At 39.5% G+C, this 18,033-nt stretch overlaps 1 long non-coding RNA gene across 1 annotated transcript in view; it reads left to right on the top strand.

Annotated features, from left to right (window-relative positions):
* The first annotated feature begins 490 nt into the window (after nt 1–490).
* The window catches only part of LOC122817204, a 369,761-nt gene continuing 352,218 nt past the window's right edge, over nt 491–18,033 (top strand). The window contains exon 1 of the long non-coding RNA XR_006367166.1: nt 491–656. This is a non-coding gene — a long non-coding RNA (uncharacterized LOC122817204). The remainder of the gene's footprint in view (nt 657–18,033) is intronic.

Here is an 18,033-nt window from a genome sequence, read left to right as displayed (position 1 = left end):
AAATACATGTACCGCAGTACCATATTTCACAAGCACCCCCAAAGTGCAACCAAAAACCGTGAAATACCGCGATACATTACTTTGTTGACAACCAGACTGCAAATAACCCTACACGCGGTTATAAATAACAACGGTTGAGTAACGCTATATAACGAATGCAAACAAGTAAAACTCTTACAGGGGAATTCTTTAACAGGGAGTAGGTTCTAGGAGAAAGTATGTGCCCTTACTCTGCAGCTTTCTACACTGTCACTACCCTAATAAAGTTCCATACTTGCATAGGACGACTCGAATTTCTTCCACCAATGTGCCCTTTTCCAACAGTATCAATGATTTGCATAATCCCGCCTCAAGTTATCGGTGATTAGCTAAATTTACTGTCAAGGTAACAGCGTACCCGTTGATTCGTAAGACTGCCCAGCTCTGTGATAAAAAGGAGTGACATTGATTGCTAGGCTCCGCCTCACCCACCTGTGACTGGTTGTCGTTTTCTGCCACTCAAAGAAATTTCTCTTTCTGACAGGTTTTTGAGACTCTCTGTCAATGGGACTCCCGTATCTGTTGGCACTTCTTCCGTCTGTGTGTCGATTGCTGTTTTTACACTAGGATCAGAGCTTTGGGACCGAAGATAGGACAGCAGGGGTAACTGAAACGAGGTAATTCTCGGTGGTGCTTTTTGTGTTTTGGACCTCTGGGTTAAAGTGTTGAAAATACTGGGCCGCTTGAGGTTAAGACTACATCACCCCGGGGTATGGTCAGGACTGAGAGGAGTAGCAGCAGCATCCTTAAGATCTGTCAGGACATCCAAAGAATGTGGGTGCACACTTCATGAGCATTCCTGAGGTGGGGGTTCAACGCCCCATTGGGGAAGGTACTGTGCCTGAAATATGAGGTGGGTGTACAGCCTTCGTGACAAATGTCACCTGTACAAGTGTCACGTCACTGAAACCCCCTTCTGTCCCAAAGGGGGCAGGCATTAGTATATGTATTCCTCAATGAAAATATAAGCTTGAAAACTGTCATAAATTACTGTCAGCCACTGAGAGTGGCCCTACGTATACAAGTGATCTCCAGATACTGCTGTCTGAGCTTGTTTAGTATTTTCACGTATCCGGATATCTGCAAAAAGTGATGAGAAGTTTTGAAGATAGACCAGGAATCCAGAATGTGAAGAGTTAGCCGGTGACTGGTCTTATTTATGCAGTTAGTCTGACATAATGTGGAACTCCCTAAATCATTTTTCAAAGGGCTACACACATTTTCTGAGGAGGAAATGTTGATCACAGTACTCGTGTACACATCTGTATTCATATCTGGGAGGGGCTTTGGGAAGGGGTCATGTATACTTTCATTGACCCTTATGCTTTGCATGAAAATCAGTGTCTTAAACAATAATAAGTGATTGTCTGGAAAACTTTTTAAGAGAATGACTTGACTATTTTTATGCATTCTTAACCTGCTCACTTGGTGTATTTATAGCATCTCGTGGCCTGACTGTGAACTAAAGGTGTATGTTGTGCGTGTTAAATTTAAGTTTTTTTTGTTAAACATTTTACGTATAAGTGATGTAGTTGATGTATATCCTATGGCCTATGATATTGGAATAGTTCTGACCAAGTAGATGTCCTGCCTATGGCTCTGTTTCTTGCCATAAGCTGGATCTGTAAAATTACTTTGTCATTGTTCATTATATGTATATGTTTTTTTCTGTTTTGTAGCTGAACTGCTGTTTTTCTTTTATATGAAAGAGTCCTACTGAGGTAGCATTTTTAAAAATGGCTGTGGAAGTTAAATAAATTGTACGAGATTCACAAAAGGAAGATCTGTTCTTGGAATAAAGTATACAGTGTTAGTTACCTGAAACTGACAAGCTGAGCAACTCTTGGTGGGATTTGGGTGTACTGTACGGGCTACTCATTCCTTTTTTTGCCATCAAAACTCTGATTAGTGGCAGCGCAAGTTTATTTCCATTTCCCATACATTAGTTCAGTAGATGTCCACTGTCTTTTTTATTTATTTTTGATAGGAGAGGAGAGTGATTGTCTACCTTAGGACATGACCTTTTTAAGGTTAATGAACCTACATGTGTCTAATGGTTCTATTACCTGGAATGCGAACAGACAAAAGGGCACTGTATCTGCAGAAGTTTGTCCTGTGTTGTATGTGGCACAGAGAGAATTGATTAAAACTTCAAACATTTGGGACACTAAAATATAGTTTAAGGAAGAAAACTAAATTGCCTTTATGTGAGTAAATGCTGCTGCCATTGGGAAGCTAGAATGAGTGCTACATGCAGAAAAATGCCGCTTTAAGAGATGCATGCAGAGATGGTTGTGCACCTGTCTGAGCAAATGGAAACTGAAGTCCCCATCATATGTTACCATTTTTTTTTACACTGGATGTCTGCAGAATTTGATGTTGGAGTTTAACTGCTTCATCTGTCTTTTTCAGTTTATGCTTTGACACTCCTTAATGATGTTTCAAGTCATTTGACTGTGCAAATAGTGACATAGTCAGCAAGTCTAGGGGAATATGCCTTCTGTGTTATTTTTGATTATTGCTTATAAAACAATGAACTTGTATCTCCAGAACAGTCTGTAACAGCCTTTTTAGTTTTCTTTGTAAGCGTTGCTGAATTTTTATGTTCATAGGTGTGTAGTAGGCTAATGGCCCTGCTGCCTTGACAGGCTAGCCCATAGAAGTGCCCTATCATCATGCCGTCCAACGTTAGTTCCCAGTGTCTCTATCAAGTAGAGCCACTGGAGTGATCCTCGGGGTGAACTTTCTATTACCCATCCACTCATCAAGATTTCTGTTGAAGAGGGACAGTGAGGTGCTCTGCTTGACATGTATGGGAAGTCTGTTCCAGAGCATGGGCGGTCTCTGGGTGAGGAACCTGTCACTCCAGCATGTTCTGTTGATTGTGTAATGAGGTTGAGGTCTCTGGAGCATGTGATGCGGAGGGATTGGGATTTCTTATGATGGCACATCTATTAGAATATTTATATTTGAGAGCATAATGAGCTTTACACTGTTTAATAGACCATTTTGAACTGTAACTTTTTTATCATATAAAAGCCATGAAGTAAATAATTAATTGTAAATCCCTCAACAGGCATCATTGAATATTCAACACTTACACAAGGCACTCTTAAAACTGGTAAGGTGACAATGGTAGCCACTGTTTAAAATTCATTAAAATCATCAAATTATACTTAGCAACAGTCCTCATTGTGATAACATTAGACACTATTAAAAATTACAAAATACAAATGTATAACAGTCCCTTGTGTGCTCCCTTCGGCATGTACCTTGCCAAGCACATGCAGCAGTTGGAGAGACCACAGAGTTTTCAGACCAGAAGAAAACCGGGTCTGAAACACTTGTCCTATACAGATAGGCTAAAAGCCCCATCCCTCTGCTCAGAGGCAACCTGTGTCTTGCATACAGGGCCATTTCAGACCCAGCCTTTATGGAGTTGCTGCATATCCATAAGGCAAACTACACTCGTGCAACCCGCACACAAGGCCTTAACCTGGTCTGTGACATTAATAGAATTTGTTGGGATAAGTTTGTGTCCCAAAGACCCCCCCCCCCCAATCTGTAGAATAGACTCCCTCTCCATGTCAAGCAGAGTATCTCTCTAACCCTGTTTAAGAGGAACCTGGATGACTGGATGGGAAATAGAAAATATACCCCTGGGATCCCATCTGTGTCCCTGCTGGACAGGGGAAACATATGCTGACTTTGAGGGAACATGAGTGAACTTCGTGGCCAAGCTTATAAGGGCCAATAGCCTAGTATCATCCTATGAACCTATAAAGCCAGCTTAATATTAAATCTCATTTCTTAATATTGAAAAGTTAAAGTAATGTATAAACTAATATTAGCCATAAAGAGCAGTACGCAGTACTTATTTTAAAACTGTTTTCATTCTATATGAAGTAATAGTAAGTATTGCAAAGTAGTATGGAATTTTTACTGAGAAAGTGTATTTTTTTTTTTTTTTTATAAAGGATAGGTCATCCATTTTACTAGCTTTACTCTGATATTTCCTTACTTTCTGCTTTCCAAAACTAACCTTAGGAATTTCTGGAAATGTGTTAAGTAAAGCTAAATTTGCTACTGAATGGAAATTCAAAGTGACTAGTGAGCTCAGAAGCCATGTTAACCAGTCATGCCAGCTTCTTTGCTTGTTGCAGTAGCGCTAAAGGGTAAAGTTGAACTACTTTGCAATCTTTCATTCTAGGGAACTAGTAGTGTCTGCTTCCGGGCCACAACACAAAAGTGCCGAGTCACTGGCTTAAAGTTCAACGTCTGATGGGAAGTAAGACAGAATGGCCTTCATTAGTATCCATTTCTGAGTCACAATACAAAAGTGCTGAGTCACTGGCATAAAGTTCAACTATAGATGGATGTAAGACAGAATGGCCTTCGTTAGTATCTGTTTCTGGGCCACAACACAAGTGCCATATCCTTGACATAAAGTTCAACCTCTGATGGAAGCAAGACAGAACGGCCTTTATTATTATCTGTTTTTGGGCTACAACACAAGTGCCAAGTCACTGGCATAAAGTTCAACTACCGATTGAAAGGCCTTCATCTTTCTAGGATTTTCACATTTCTCTCCTATTTGGACCAGAGACTACATTGTCGTTTCAAAGTGCTGGATGTAGCTACTGATATCAGGGTTCCAGTTATGAAGGAGTGTTTGTTCCACTACATTTTTCATTGAGTTAAGCAATTCTACATGGGGTATGAACGTAACGTCTGACCACAGAATTCTGTTCCTTCTCTAACTGGGTCCCCGAGATCATCCTAGAAGTTTTTTTTAGGTACTGTGTTATCTGGACAACAAAGCCTGAGTAGCTTGAAATCCTTAAGTTATGCTGATGGATCAAGCTGTAATAAAATGTTTGGCGTTCTGAGCTTCAGCCTTCAAAAACTGAAACTGCTTGAGTACCTGTTTTGCATTCTTTTTCATCCCCAGAGTACAAAGACATAGAAATATAAGTTTTGGGTAGCCTTCTTCTGCAGTTTGGTAGGTTTGGTGACCGTTACCTTGAATGGGAGGTTTGGTGACCGTTACCTTGAATGGGAACATAAGTTTCAATGTTTAACCAGTTTTATTTTAGGTGTACCAACATTTGGAAATGAAATAATTTCAGTGGGACTTTATATTTTAAGGGTTTTATAAAGGGGTATTAAATTTTGCCTCTAGGCTCAGATTTTGTGTGTGTTCTGAGGAAGAGAAGGCCCATCTGCCTGAGTTGGAAATACAGCTTAGTAGAAGCTTAATATCCCATAGCACTCAGTAAGTGTCTGTGTGCAGGTCTGTCTTGTTAGAGATGGTCCATTGGGATCTCTGCCGTGTTAGTAAAATTGATGAGTATATTTATATTTGTTTGTACCTTTTATATGTGTGGATATTGTATTGCTGTAGTATCTGTATAGGTATTGTGCTGTAATATATATTATAGTACATCTGTGCATTACCTGCTCTTTTATATCATAAAAACGTAGAAATGAAGCCATGCAATAGCTAGTAACATGTCTGCATTATTCAGAAACCAGTATGACAAAAAAGAATAGAACATTCATCAGTCGTAAGCCCCCACAGAGCATTTCCTGAACTTTGGAATTCCACGAGTGAGGACCAGAGCAGATGTGTATTTTAGCCTTAAATCTGTCTTTATAATCAGGTGTTGTTAAAGTCATTGCAGTTTTTTAATTAGTGATTAGCACCTGAAGAGATCAGTTCACTGGTTTAGCACATTTGAGAGCGAGGCTTTAAGCAGTCTTTTGCTGTTGATGTGGGTAATTCTTTGTAGGTATGGCTGTAAAAGAGCATTTTGCTGTTGAAGACTAAGAAGTTTAGGCATTTATTATTATAACTTATAGCAAAGCTTATATTTTCAGCATTTTCATTTGTACCTTTAAAAATAGTCCATATTTTGGCCAGTGAGACTTAAATCCTATATCCTCTTTTTTTCTTTATCTGCATTCTTAATGCATCCTTTGTACAACCCACAGATGATATTTGCCTAACACACTTCTTGTGTGCTATTAGTTTCTTATTTCCCTGTTTTAATTACTATGCCACATATTCACATGATAAACTGAGTGTGATGCATTCATCCTACATTTACAGTTCTTTGGAATGTATGAACAACTCAAAATGTTGAACAGTTGTTTTGTTTGCTTTTGGTATGTTGCTTTTTGCCGTTCTATTCGTTTAGCGGGCTGCTACTGGGCCCCGTCACAAAGTAGCATTTCCTTTTATCCACATACACTTTGTTTAACCTAGACTGTGCCAAGGTTAATCATTGTTAGACTGGTCTTTGCCCGCTGCACCTTAGTGCTACCTAGAAGCTGAGCATTCCATTTGAAACAGTAGTATAAATATCTTTTGTGAGTTAAATGTTTAGATATAATGCATCATAAGGCTAAGATTATCATCCATGGCTGAATGAGCTTCACCGTGTTTCTTGTTGGGCCACCCCTTCCTGTGTGGTTTGTAATGTGTCTTTTGTTTTAAGATGTGTTAAAACATTGCAGAATTGTCAGATCTGAGACTTTTGACTACTAAAATGACTTTGTTTCCCCAAACGATATTTGATTTTTGCTGGCTTGGACACCAGAAAGGAGTTACTCAAATGAAGTTGACTCTTTCTAATGAGCATTGTGTTGCCTCTTAAGGCTACCACCTAGCATCCTGGACGTGACATGCCCTTTGTTTGGAAGTTCAAAGCATGTCTCCTGAATATGTTCTCTTGTGCATATGAGAAGTTCTTTCTTCTTCCTCCTCTTGAACATGATTTGCCTCTGTCCTAAGAAAGTGGCCTCCTTGTGCAGATGAAGAGTTGCTCCATTTTTTTTAAATCAAATAGACCTATTGTTACTCTTGAGACCTTTATGCATTTGAATGTGCTCACAGATCTTACCTCAGAGTTCCCAAACCATTTTGCTGGCTAGCTGTTGAACTTTTCTCATTCTACCTGCTCATGACTTTATCCATAGCTAACAAATCTAGGTATAGCGTTCGTATGGGCTTGACTAAGGAGGATTTCTTGCCTTACTTTTTGGAGATGCACTCACAATGAATGCGGGACCAAACCCCAGCCACTGTTGACGGACCTTTTTTGTGCTACATTGGGTAAAACCCCAGCCACTGTTGACAGACCTTTTTTGTGCTACATAGGGTAAAACCCCAGCCACTGTTGACGGACCTTTTTTGTGCTACATGGGGTGATTCAGCTTGTTAGCGGTTGCCATTCTTATTCATCGTGAACTTCTGAGGGCCATTTTTAGTGATACTTAATGTGCAGTTTTTGTTCATTTTAGGATATTATAGTGCTGCATTGTGTAACTTGAAACAGCATATTTCAAGTTTGTGACCGGTTTCAAAAGTCTTTAAGTTTCTTTTGAAAAGAGAAACAAGTGAAAGGGTCCTCTGCTTTCTATTCTTTAAATCATTTACATACTGATACTTTATGTAGGAAACCCTTTTCATATATAGACATTTTTTTTGTTTATCATTTTGTACAGTAAATAAATGCAATACTATTACGTGCCAGATAAATTGAAGACTGCTGCGTCTACTGTGAATGTGGTAGGGATATGCAGACAAGTATTGCTGATTTTGCTTCTCTGTAAGTGGTATACAGGTTCTGTGTGGTCTTTTGTGCATGTATTCATTCATCCGTGCTTGCCACGATCTATCCCATTTTGTCTGATGAACGTTACTTATCTGTAGTTACCAAAATGAAAAGAAAAGGAAGTTGGTTAAGGCTGCAAAACTATTGACACAGCAAAGGTTTCTCAGCAAAGCACACGTGCTTATTGACTAGTCACTGGAATTTATCCTGTTATAACAGATTGCTGCTGAGTGTAGGCCTGGTGCACAGTTAAGCAAGGGTCCTGACTGAATAATTTAATGATGGACATCATCTGCCTGAATTGGTGCTTGTTCCGATAGATGTAAACGATCCCATTAGACTTATTGAAAAAAGTAATGTGGGAAGTTCCCTGGTGCCTTGGCTATATTTCCCCTGGTCTGTGTTAATGTCAAGTTGGATTTCTCCTGAAAAGAGGATGCTGATCTAGTGAGACCACCCTGGTCAAGAAGGAGTGTGCCTCCACAGTAGGGTAGGGGAAGGGAGGTGCGCCTCCGCAGTAGGGGAGGGGAGGTGCGCCCCCGCGGGAGGGGAAGGGCAGTTTGCCCCCCGCAGGAGGGGTAAGGGCGGTGCGCCCTCGCAGGAGGGGTAAGGGCGGTGCGCCCTCGCAGGAGGGGAAGGCGGTGTGCCTCCTGTTCAAGTGAATTGCAGCTGTGTAAAAGAACTAGGTTTAGTACAGTTGCCACCTGCAGGTCAGAGCTGCCTTGTGCTATACTGTCCTGTTACATACAGAGCATGACTGCCTTACGTATAAAGTTATGAAGTTTGTGAGTGGTATTTTTTTTTACTTTTAAATGTACTGTTGCTCTCTTCTGCTTAATAAAAAGGATACACTTTCTGTCTAACTGCAGTGCTGTTGACGCACATTAACAGAGTGAATGACAGGACAGGAATCTGGAGGACAGAGCATCATGCTCTTGAAAACAGTACTAAAATAGAGAGTGACAGTGTGGGGAGTCCCAGAGACCATATAGGAAATGGTAACCAGGCATGCAGGAGAATACTTCAGCCAGCCTTTCTCAGACTATCCTGTTTTAACATACGTTAATAGGGTGCATGACAAAGAGTTGACCATATAATAGCGTACCACCAGCAAATTGATTACAGAGCTGTAACATGAGATCCACCATTATCTCGAGCAGCAATAACGTAAATAATAGAAATAGCAGTGCATGCACATTTTTTTACAAGAGAAGCAATTATATTTACATATGTAGAAGAGTTTTGACCAACAGAATAGATTAATAAACATTAGTCCGTATCCAATAATAATGTGAAAGAGATAATAAAGAGAAAGTTATACAGTGGGGTGCTTAAGTTGGGGCCTGACAAATTTGTAGTTAAATAAGTGAAATTTGAGTTTTTCTTTAAAGTGTGCTGGGTGGATGATAGACTGTATATCTATAGGGAGTTTGTTCCAAGCTTGTGCAATGGAGTATTTATATAGGAGTTTGCCTATAGTTTTTTTGGGTTGGTTTGTGAACAGTAGTTGCAGACTAGAGGTGTGGAGAGTCCTAGGGGCATACAGGTAGACATGAAGGAAGAGAGAGCAGGACAGGATGAAGGCATATTAAGAGTGAAATGTAGCATTTGAAGTTGAGATAGAAGTAGAAGCTGGAGGAATCCAAACCACTGGAGTGAGTTTATTTATTTATTTTATTTTACATTTGTTGACTGGGCTAGTCTAACTGGATATATGTCCATTTTCAGTAGAGGCCCGGGGAAAAAAGCTCCAGGAAAATAACATACAATGTAACAAAAAATAGCATAAAAACAGTCCTATGCAGCAATAATTATAAGATCAAAAACAGTTTTAAACAGCTGTAGTTATAACAAAGAGTATAAGCTAAAGAAATTGTTATAAAAAATAATTTTTTTTTTTAATAATAAGGTACTCTTATTAGGAACAAGTCTTAGTAGGTCATAGTTTAGTAGTACACTTGTATAATTTATATGAGTGAGAAGGATATTAAAGTAATTTAAGAAGTTTAGTATTTGGAGAAGGTAGATCAGAGACAGGAAAATGTTAGTCAGGGTTACAACACAATCATAACCAGTGGTTATTGAAGTAGTGTTTTAGATGTCTTTTAAAAAGTGGGAGAGAGGTCTGAGATGCAAGGTCAGGTGGTAATTGATTCCATACTTTTCCAACAGAGTTAGAGAACAAGGAATCACCTGCTAAGTTTTTAGATTTAGTAATATTCATAAGCATTTTGTTTGAGGATCGTAAATTTTTGAGATTACTATATGGTGCAATAAAGCTAGAGAGTATGGGAGTATTGTTGGGCTGATTAAGGGCCTTGTGAGTTATTGAGAGTTGATGAAATTGTATCAGATTTGGAAGTTCTAGCCAGCCTAGTTGTTTTAGATTTAGACAGTGATGAGTTCTATAAGGGGAGCTAGTAGCAAACCTGGCAATGTTATTATAGGATATAGCTAGTTTGTTAAGCTTCTTTTTGGAGAGGTTAGTGTAGATGGGAGATGCATAAAGAAGGGTTGAGAGTAAATGAGTTCTAGCTATAGTGGATTTAGCTAATGGTGTTAGATATGGTTTTATTCTATAGAGGGATCCTAATTTTATGTTGACTAGTTTTACTGTGGTATTTATGTGTGGATCAAAGTTGAAGTTATTATCAATTGTGTCTCCTAAGAGTTTAGTGGTTAGATCAGGGGAAATAACGGTGCCATTATTAGATGTGAGGGTGAAGTGTAAAGGGGTAGTCTTTTGAGTAGGTGTGAAGAGTAAAAGTTTAGTTTTTTTGGCGTTTAGTAAGAGGCAGCGGTTGGAGAACCAGTTTTCTACTATATTGAAAGATTTTTGTGTTTGGGAGTGAAGTTCATCCAGAGAGGAGACTGAGCAGACAATAGTACAATCATCTGCGTATTGAATACATGTGGAGAGTGGAATGGCTGAGTGGAGGTCATTGATGTAAATGGAAAACAAGAGAGGGCCTAGTATGGAGCCTTGTGGTACACCTAATGAGATAGGTAGATGATTAGATAGTGTTTTTTCCAGAGTACAGCCTGCTGTCTGTTTCCTAGGTAGGATGTGAACCAGTTCATGGATAGTGGATTTAGTGAGTGGGACTTTAGGATGTGTAGAAGGATTTGGTGGTTAACCATGTCAAAAGCTTTAGATAAGTCAACAAAGACTGCAGAGGAGAGCATATTATTATTGCGATTTTTGTTGACACAGTTTGTAAAGGAAAGCAAGGCAGTAGAGGTGCTGTGAAAAGGTCTAAATCCATGTTGACAGTTTGCCAGTAGGTTGTGATGGAGAAGGTGGTTCATTAGCTGTTTGTGGACACATTTTTCCATTATTTGTGCAATTGGGGAGAGCAGCACTATGGGTCGAAAGTTGGACATTTCATTGGAGCTTCCACCTTTGTGTAATGGGATAATGTGAGAAATTTTCCAGATGGGTGGGATTATATATAAAAAAAAAATTCTACTTTAAATACTATTGCATTTATTACTTTTGATTAAAATATATTTGACCTGTTTATAACCTGAAATTGTATAATGTTACTCTCTGTAATCTTAATGTAATCTATGTGTGGAACTTAATCTTTGTATAATCTGTATGTGGAGCTTTTTCTCCCCAGGACTCCATTGAAAACGGGTTATTTGGGCCCAATGGACTATCCTGGTTAAACAACTGCAAATAAATAAATTAAATAAATACCTTCATTTATGGTTCTGTTTATCAGTATGGAGATGGGGTAAGCTATGGCTTTAGATGCTATTTGCAGGAATTCTGATGGGAGTTTGTCAGCTGAGGGGGTAGTTGGTTTTAGCTTTTGGAGAAGGGAGGGAATGTATGATGTGGGCACTGGTTCTAGTTTGAATACTGGGGTGACCTTGGAGGTGGGAGTTTGTAGTTTAGTGATATCAGGGGATAGGTGGCTGGCTAGAGTTTGGATAGTATTGGTAAAGAAAGAGTTAAAGGCATTGGCTATTTCAGTTAAATTGTCAGGGTTAATGCCTAAGGGGTTGGGGGTAATAGTCTCTCCTGGATGAGTAAGTTTATTAATAGTAGACCAAAACTTTTGAGGTTCCTTGAGGGAGGATTGTTGTAGGTGAAGGTAGTAATTTTTTTTGTCTAGTATGATGGCTTTTTTTGTAATGTTTCTTTCCTGTCTAAAGGTTAGATGGTCAGTGGAGTTCTTAGTAGTTTGCCATTTAGCCCAGGATTTGTTTCTTTGGATGATTAGTTGCCTAGTTTTGTTTGAGAGCCAAGGAGCAAGTTTAGCTTTCATTCTAATACAGCTCATGGGGGCATGGTGGTCCAGGATTGTTAGGAATGTAGAGTTGAAGTTTTCAACTGCTTTGTTAATTGGGAGGGATCTTAGAGAAGACCAGTTACATTGTTTAAGGTCTGTTTTGAATTGTTCAGGGTTAAAATGCTTTTTGCTATGAACTGTTCTAATAGTGTTAGGGAAGGTTGGGTTGGTTTTATGTCTGATTATGTATGTTAGCAGGTGGTCACTAAGGTCATCTGGGAGAGTTCCTGCAGTATAAGTTTGGTGAGGGCTATTAGTTAGAATCCAATCTAAGGTGCTTTCTTTTTTATTTAGTTTGTTGATTCTGGTAGGTGAATTAATAGCTTGTGAGAAACCATAAAGGGTAATGTGGTTGGAGGGGTTTGTATTGTTACATGAATTCCAATCAATGTTAACGTCACCTAGGACTATGGTTTCTTGTGGGAGTTGAGAGGAAAGCCAGTTGAGTATTTGTTCAAGTATACTAATGTTGTTAAATGGGGGGAGATAGATGCAGATAATATTTATAGTTTTATGTTTGTTGAGCTGGAGTTTTGAGATAATTATTTCACTGCTGAAGTCTAGAGGTAGGTTAAGATTTATGGTACTAAGTTGTATGTGTGCTTTATAGAGAATTGCTATTCCTCCACCTTTTTTCAATGTGCAGTCAACACGAAAAATACTATAGCCTGGAGGTGTGATTTCGCTATCTTTTATTGTGGGTTTTAGCCATGTTTCTGATAAGCAGAGGATATCAAATTGGTGGACATCAAGGAGGGCATGAACATGAGGGATTTTATTGCATATGCTACGTATGTTAAGATGAGCGATGGAGAGTGAATTGGGTGGGTTGGTAACAGGAAAAGTGTTATATTTGGTTTGGGAATTATTTATAGTGGCAGGGATAGATGTTGGGCTGGGATTAGGATGAATGTCCCCATCTTTTAAGGTATGTAGAAATATAAAGTATTTTGGTTGGAGGGGTTTACAGTAAAAGTTAATTGTTTGTTTAGTTTGTTATATTTAATGTGATCCAGTCTATGAAATTTAGCACTTGGGTAAGTAGGTTGAGAAGGACTAGTTTGAAAGTTAGGTTGGTGTGATATAGTAAGTGTTAAAGTGTGTTTGGATGGGATATGGAGGGTGTAGCTAAGAGGTTCTTCATAGGAAGACAGGAGATAAGTAGTAGATAGAGTTGTTAGGGGTGTGATAAGTAATGGTATTTGTAGTAGGTAGGGCATGATTAGGTGGGATTTGAACTGGTGTTAGAGGTAAGTGTTTAAGGTTCGAGGGAGGTATAGAGGGTTATGTTAGGAGGAGTTCTTGTAGGAGGGACTAATTAGACAGGTAGGAGGTGAATTATTGGTGGAAGAGTTATAGGTGTGAATGGGTGTGTAAATGAAGGGAGGAATATGATTGGAGTAATTTATGGTGTGGGTGTGTCTATTGGATGGATAAATGTAAGAGCACTGGGGGTGAGTGGGAATTGGGGGTAGGGTAGGGGAGCGGAGTGAGCCCACAGGGATAACGGAGCAGGTACAGACGAAAGAGTGGACTTTCAAGGAGAACAATCAGTTAAGTAGGTGAGTTCAACAGGTAGGTCACAAGTGAGAAAGGGTGGAAGTAGGATTGTGAGACTAGCTGTAGGTTAGAAAGGGTAGCAATAGAGCAAAACTGTAGGAGACGGTATGAAAGGGAGAAAGAGTGAGTTAAAGAGAAGCAATGACTAAGAGAGTAGAAAATAGAGGTAAGGTACAGCAGATGAGTGTAGGAATAGAATTGCAGATAGTTAGAGGAGAGGCGCCAGTTAGTGTCTAGTCACTAAACAGCTTCAAAGATGCACTTGCAGGGAGTCTGGTAATGGAGAGAGGGGTATATTACTACCTGAGAGGGAGAGAGAGAGGTTGGATGTAGGGGAATGTTTAAGAGACAAGAGAATAAGTGGTTTGGTAGATTGGCTGCTGGCAGTCCTGCTAGGGAAACTTGTCTAACCTAGCAATGTCATTAAACATTAGGATGTGCTCAAAGTTCTAGGATCTGTTGTAACACATACTTTCACTGTCTTGTAGTGAGCTGGTTTCTCAGGGAGCTGATAGATAAGGTTCCAGCTTGGACAATTATGTTGAGGCTTCCAGTTGGTGAGGTCTAGTGATTTAGTACAGGGATGTACCGGGTCACAGGTTTCACTGTCTTGTAGTGGGCTGGTTTCTCAGGGTGCTGATAGATAAGGTTCCAGCTTGGACAATTATGTTGAGGCTTCCAGTTGGTGAGGTCTAGTGATTTAGTACAGGGATGTACCGGGTCACAGGTGTTGGACAAGCACTGGTCAAGGTGCACAGCAGACAGCTAGAGGGCAGGAGAGAAAGAATGGCCTCTTCGAGTATGGGGTGTATTTATAAGTTTAAAGCAAGGTGGTGATGTGCATCATAAGGTGAGTTTGTGACAAACCCTGCTACCTTATGGTAGGTTCGTTGGAGTTTGTTCAAGGTCATGGTTTGAATGTTGGTGAGTACAGGGGCAGCATATAGGAGGGAGGGAAGGAGAAGAGCCTGAGCATGGGAGAGTTTAACATTTGTGGTGAGAAAGTCTTTATTGTGATGCAGTAAACCCAAGTTTTTGGTTTGTCTTTTTTATACCTTGGAGCAGGTGGAGATTGAATTTGAGTTATCATCAGTGATGACCCCCAAGAGAGTTTCTGGTTGGATTATAGTCTTATTAGTGGATGTAATTTCAAAGGTAGATGTTTGGTAAGTGAGAGATCGAGGCAGAAGGAGTAAGAGTTTGTTTTTTGGGGGGTAAAGGATAAGTAGATTATTGGACAGCCATTGTTCAGTGGATAGAAATGCCTGCTGAGTTAGAGTGTGGACATTAGAGATATTGTCAGATAGAGATCAGGGTTGAGTTGTCACCATATTGGATGAGGAAAGATTCCTTACAGGATGTAGAGAGATCGTTGGTAAAGACATTGAACAGGAGAGGACCCACGATGGAACCTTGTGGTACTCTGGTAGGAACAGATATATATGGAGAAGTGGAAGAAAGCCATTTGACAGATTGCTGATTGCAGGATAAGTAACTGGAGAACCAGGCCAAGGAAGAAGATAGATTTAGATGTTCAAGTTTTTAGATAGTAGTAGGGGATGGGAGACTGTGTCAAAGGCTTTGGAAAGGTCAAGGAAGAGACAGGATATAATTTTGTTGTTGTCTAGGGCCTCGGCAATGGTATGTGTGAAGGATAAGAGGGTGGTAGTGGTGCTGTGGTTAGGGCAGAAACCATGTTGAGTGGGAGCGAGAAGGTTGAGAAGCTGTGTGTGCATTTTTCAAGAATCTTGGAGAGGGGGGATAGGATGGCTGTGGGGCGATAGTTAAAAGGGTCTGTAGAGTTTCCACCTTTATGCAGGGGAATGGTAAAGAAGGATTTACATAGGATAGGGACAATGTATTCCTGAATGGATATATTGATTAGGATAGATGCAGGATAGGCAATGGAATTGGCAGCAGTTTTGAGGAAGGTAGGAAGTAGGTTGTCGGTGGAGGGAGAGCAGGGTTTAAGCTTCTGAAGAAGAGATCTGATGTAGGAGGTAGGGACTGAGTGTAAGGAGAATGAGTATTACTAGGGGGGGTTGGGAGGGTTAGGCGGAGAAGTAGCTTTGGAGTTGATAGGTAAGGGTTTTTGGATGGAGTCTATGAAGTGCTTATTGAGGAGTATAGCTGTTTCCAGCAGTGATGTGTCGGGGTAAGGGCAGGGTGATGTGTCGGGGTAAGGGCAGGGTGATGTGTCGGGGTAAGGGCAGGGTGATGTGTCGGGGTAAGGGCAGGGTGATGTGTCGGGGTAAGGGCAGGGTGATGTGTCGGGGTAAGGGCAGGGTGATGTGTCAGGGAAAGGGCAGGGTGATATATTGGAGTAAGGGCATGGAGTTGAGGAGCAACCAGGAGAAAGGATTCTGTTTAGAGCTGACCAAAATTTTCGAGGGTTAGATTTGCTGTTGAGCTGTGCAGAGTTATAGAAGGATGTTTTGTCATTATTTATTTGTTTTTTTTTTTTTTTCAGATTCCTAAGATGGCTATATTTGTGGAGTAGTAAAAATTACATGTTTTGATCGATATGCATACAACCAAGTTTAATGCAAATCAAATAACACACATAACTCTGATGCCTCAGCTGTGTCGCTTTCAAAGAGTATAAACTTACAAACATGAGCAACTATATATGCAGAAATAAAATAATTATCTAAATAATTAATTAATGGAGAATTAAATCAGATGCCTCCAGTTGCACTTGGTGGTAAGACCCCAAGGAATTAAGGTGCTGTACTTTCAAATAAAAATAGACTCCTTGTACGACAGCTTATTTTTAAATACTGTATCATCACAATATTTTGAGTATATTTGTTCCAGAATGCTAGTTTGTAAACCAGAAGGATCACCTTTGTGACATAACTTAAAATGCAGAGAAATTGGATCGTCACAATTTGTTTTTTAATCGCGCTTACCATGTTCCTGCAGTCTTAAGTTTAAACGATCTCTTTGTTTCCCCTACATAAAATGTCACATGGGCATAAAAGTATGTATATCACTCCTTCTATTACAAGTATATCTATCAGTAGGTACAAACCTAGCACCATTGATGTTAAAAAATATTTCTGAACATATATACAACTCAAACAGCCCCCACAGGGGAAGATACCTGAAGTAGCAAGGATCCTACAGGAATACTTATTTTGTACCTGAGAACTACTGTGCACTAACATATCTTTTAAATTCCTGCCTCTTTTGTAAGATATAAGGAGAAGGACATAAGATGGTAGAAAAATCATGATGCTGCAACAAAAATTTCCAATAATATTTAACCAATTCTGTCAGTTTCTCGCAAAATACTGTGTAAGGGAAAACAAAGTAAATTTTCTGTCTATCAAGGGAAGCTATATTACAATTTTCTATTTTTTATGTTTTGGTGTATACATTACAGCAACATAAAGAAGAAAAATGATTAATATTTAATGTACATGTACATGCAATGCTAATTTTTAAGTGCAATAGAGAAAAATGCAATGTTACATACAGTAAATCAGAGTAGTGTTGTGTGGTCAGCACCGAAGAGATTAAGACTTCTCAAGTTATCTGAAGGTATGCAGAAAAGAGATGAAAGTATTGAAGGTGGGTGATGTAGAAATGTTAGTATGTATTTGTTCAGTGAAACCCAGGTAGTTAATTGGTGGAAAGTGATAGCAGAACAAAGTTAGTAAGAGAAGAGGCAGGGCAGTAATAGGCTTTATTGGAGTGGATTAAGAACAAAGCGGTAAGGAGAAGGGAGACAATGAGCCCTGCAAAATATTTGCATAGGAGTCGGTCACTGGAGTGGCTGAAGAGTATTGTAGGGGGTGGGAGTTAAGCAACGATTGCTGCTTCTGATTTCTTTTGTGTGACTCTTTTAAGGTTTTGTGTTTAATGTTTGTTTTAGTGTTTGGCTCAGATCTTATGTTTGCTGGTAATAAGTTCCAGATTTTGGTTATGATTGTGTGTAGTGAATCTCCCAAGCGATTGAGATTGTAGTACATAATAACGGTTTTGTTGAGTTCTGAGTGGTCTAGAGCGATCAAAAGTTTTAAAAAGTCCCTGCTTAACTGGATATTTGGTTTGTGAATAGTATCATGTACAATTCTGAGTTGAGAGATGGTTGGGTCTAGCCAGTGTAATTTGTGTAAGGCTGAGTTGGGATATGTTCTGTCTCAAATGTTAGCAGTGAACGTGGATACTCTATTGTAGACTTTTTCCAGTTTGGAAAAAACTCACACCTCTAACAAAGCATATTTCAAAATCTTTTTGGCAAATGGCACTGAAATCTAATTAGTCCACCATACCAAACTATTAGGAGTCGTAATAGATGATGATCTTAAATTTTGACCTCCATATCCAAAGCAGTATCAAGAAAACCCATCATAAACTTGGCATGCTATAGAGAAACTATAATTTTTCTAAGTATACCCACGAAAATTACTTTAGCCAAGACTTACCTACTGCCTCCCTACTCTGTGGAGCACCAATTCTAACTAATTTACAGTGCTTCATAAAAACAAATTTGAAAGCTGTGCATC

The sequence above is a fragment of the Protopterus annectens genome, chromosome 12.part0, assembly GCF_019279795.1.
Source record: "Protopterus annectens isolate FY-2018-M chromosome 12.part0, PAN1.0, whole genome shotgun sequence".
Taxonomy (NCBI): domain Eukaryota; kingdom Metazoa; phylum Chordata; order Ceratodontiformes; family Protopteridae; genus Protopterus; species Protopterus annectens.
Note: the sequence above shows the minus strand (reverse complement) of the source record. Positions and strands in the feature narration are given on the sequence as shown.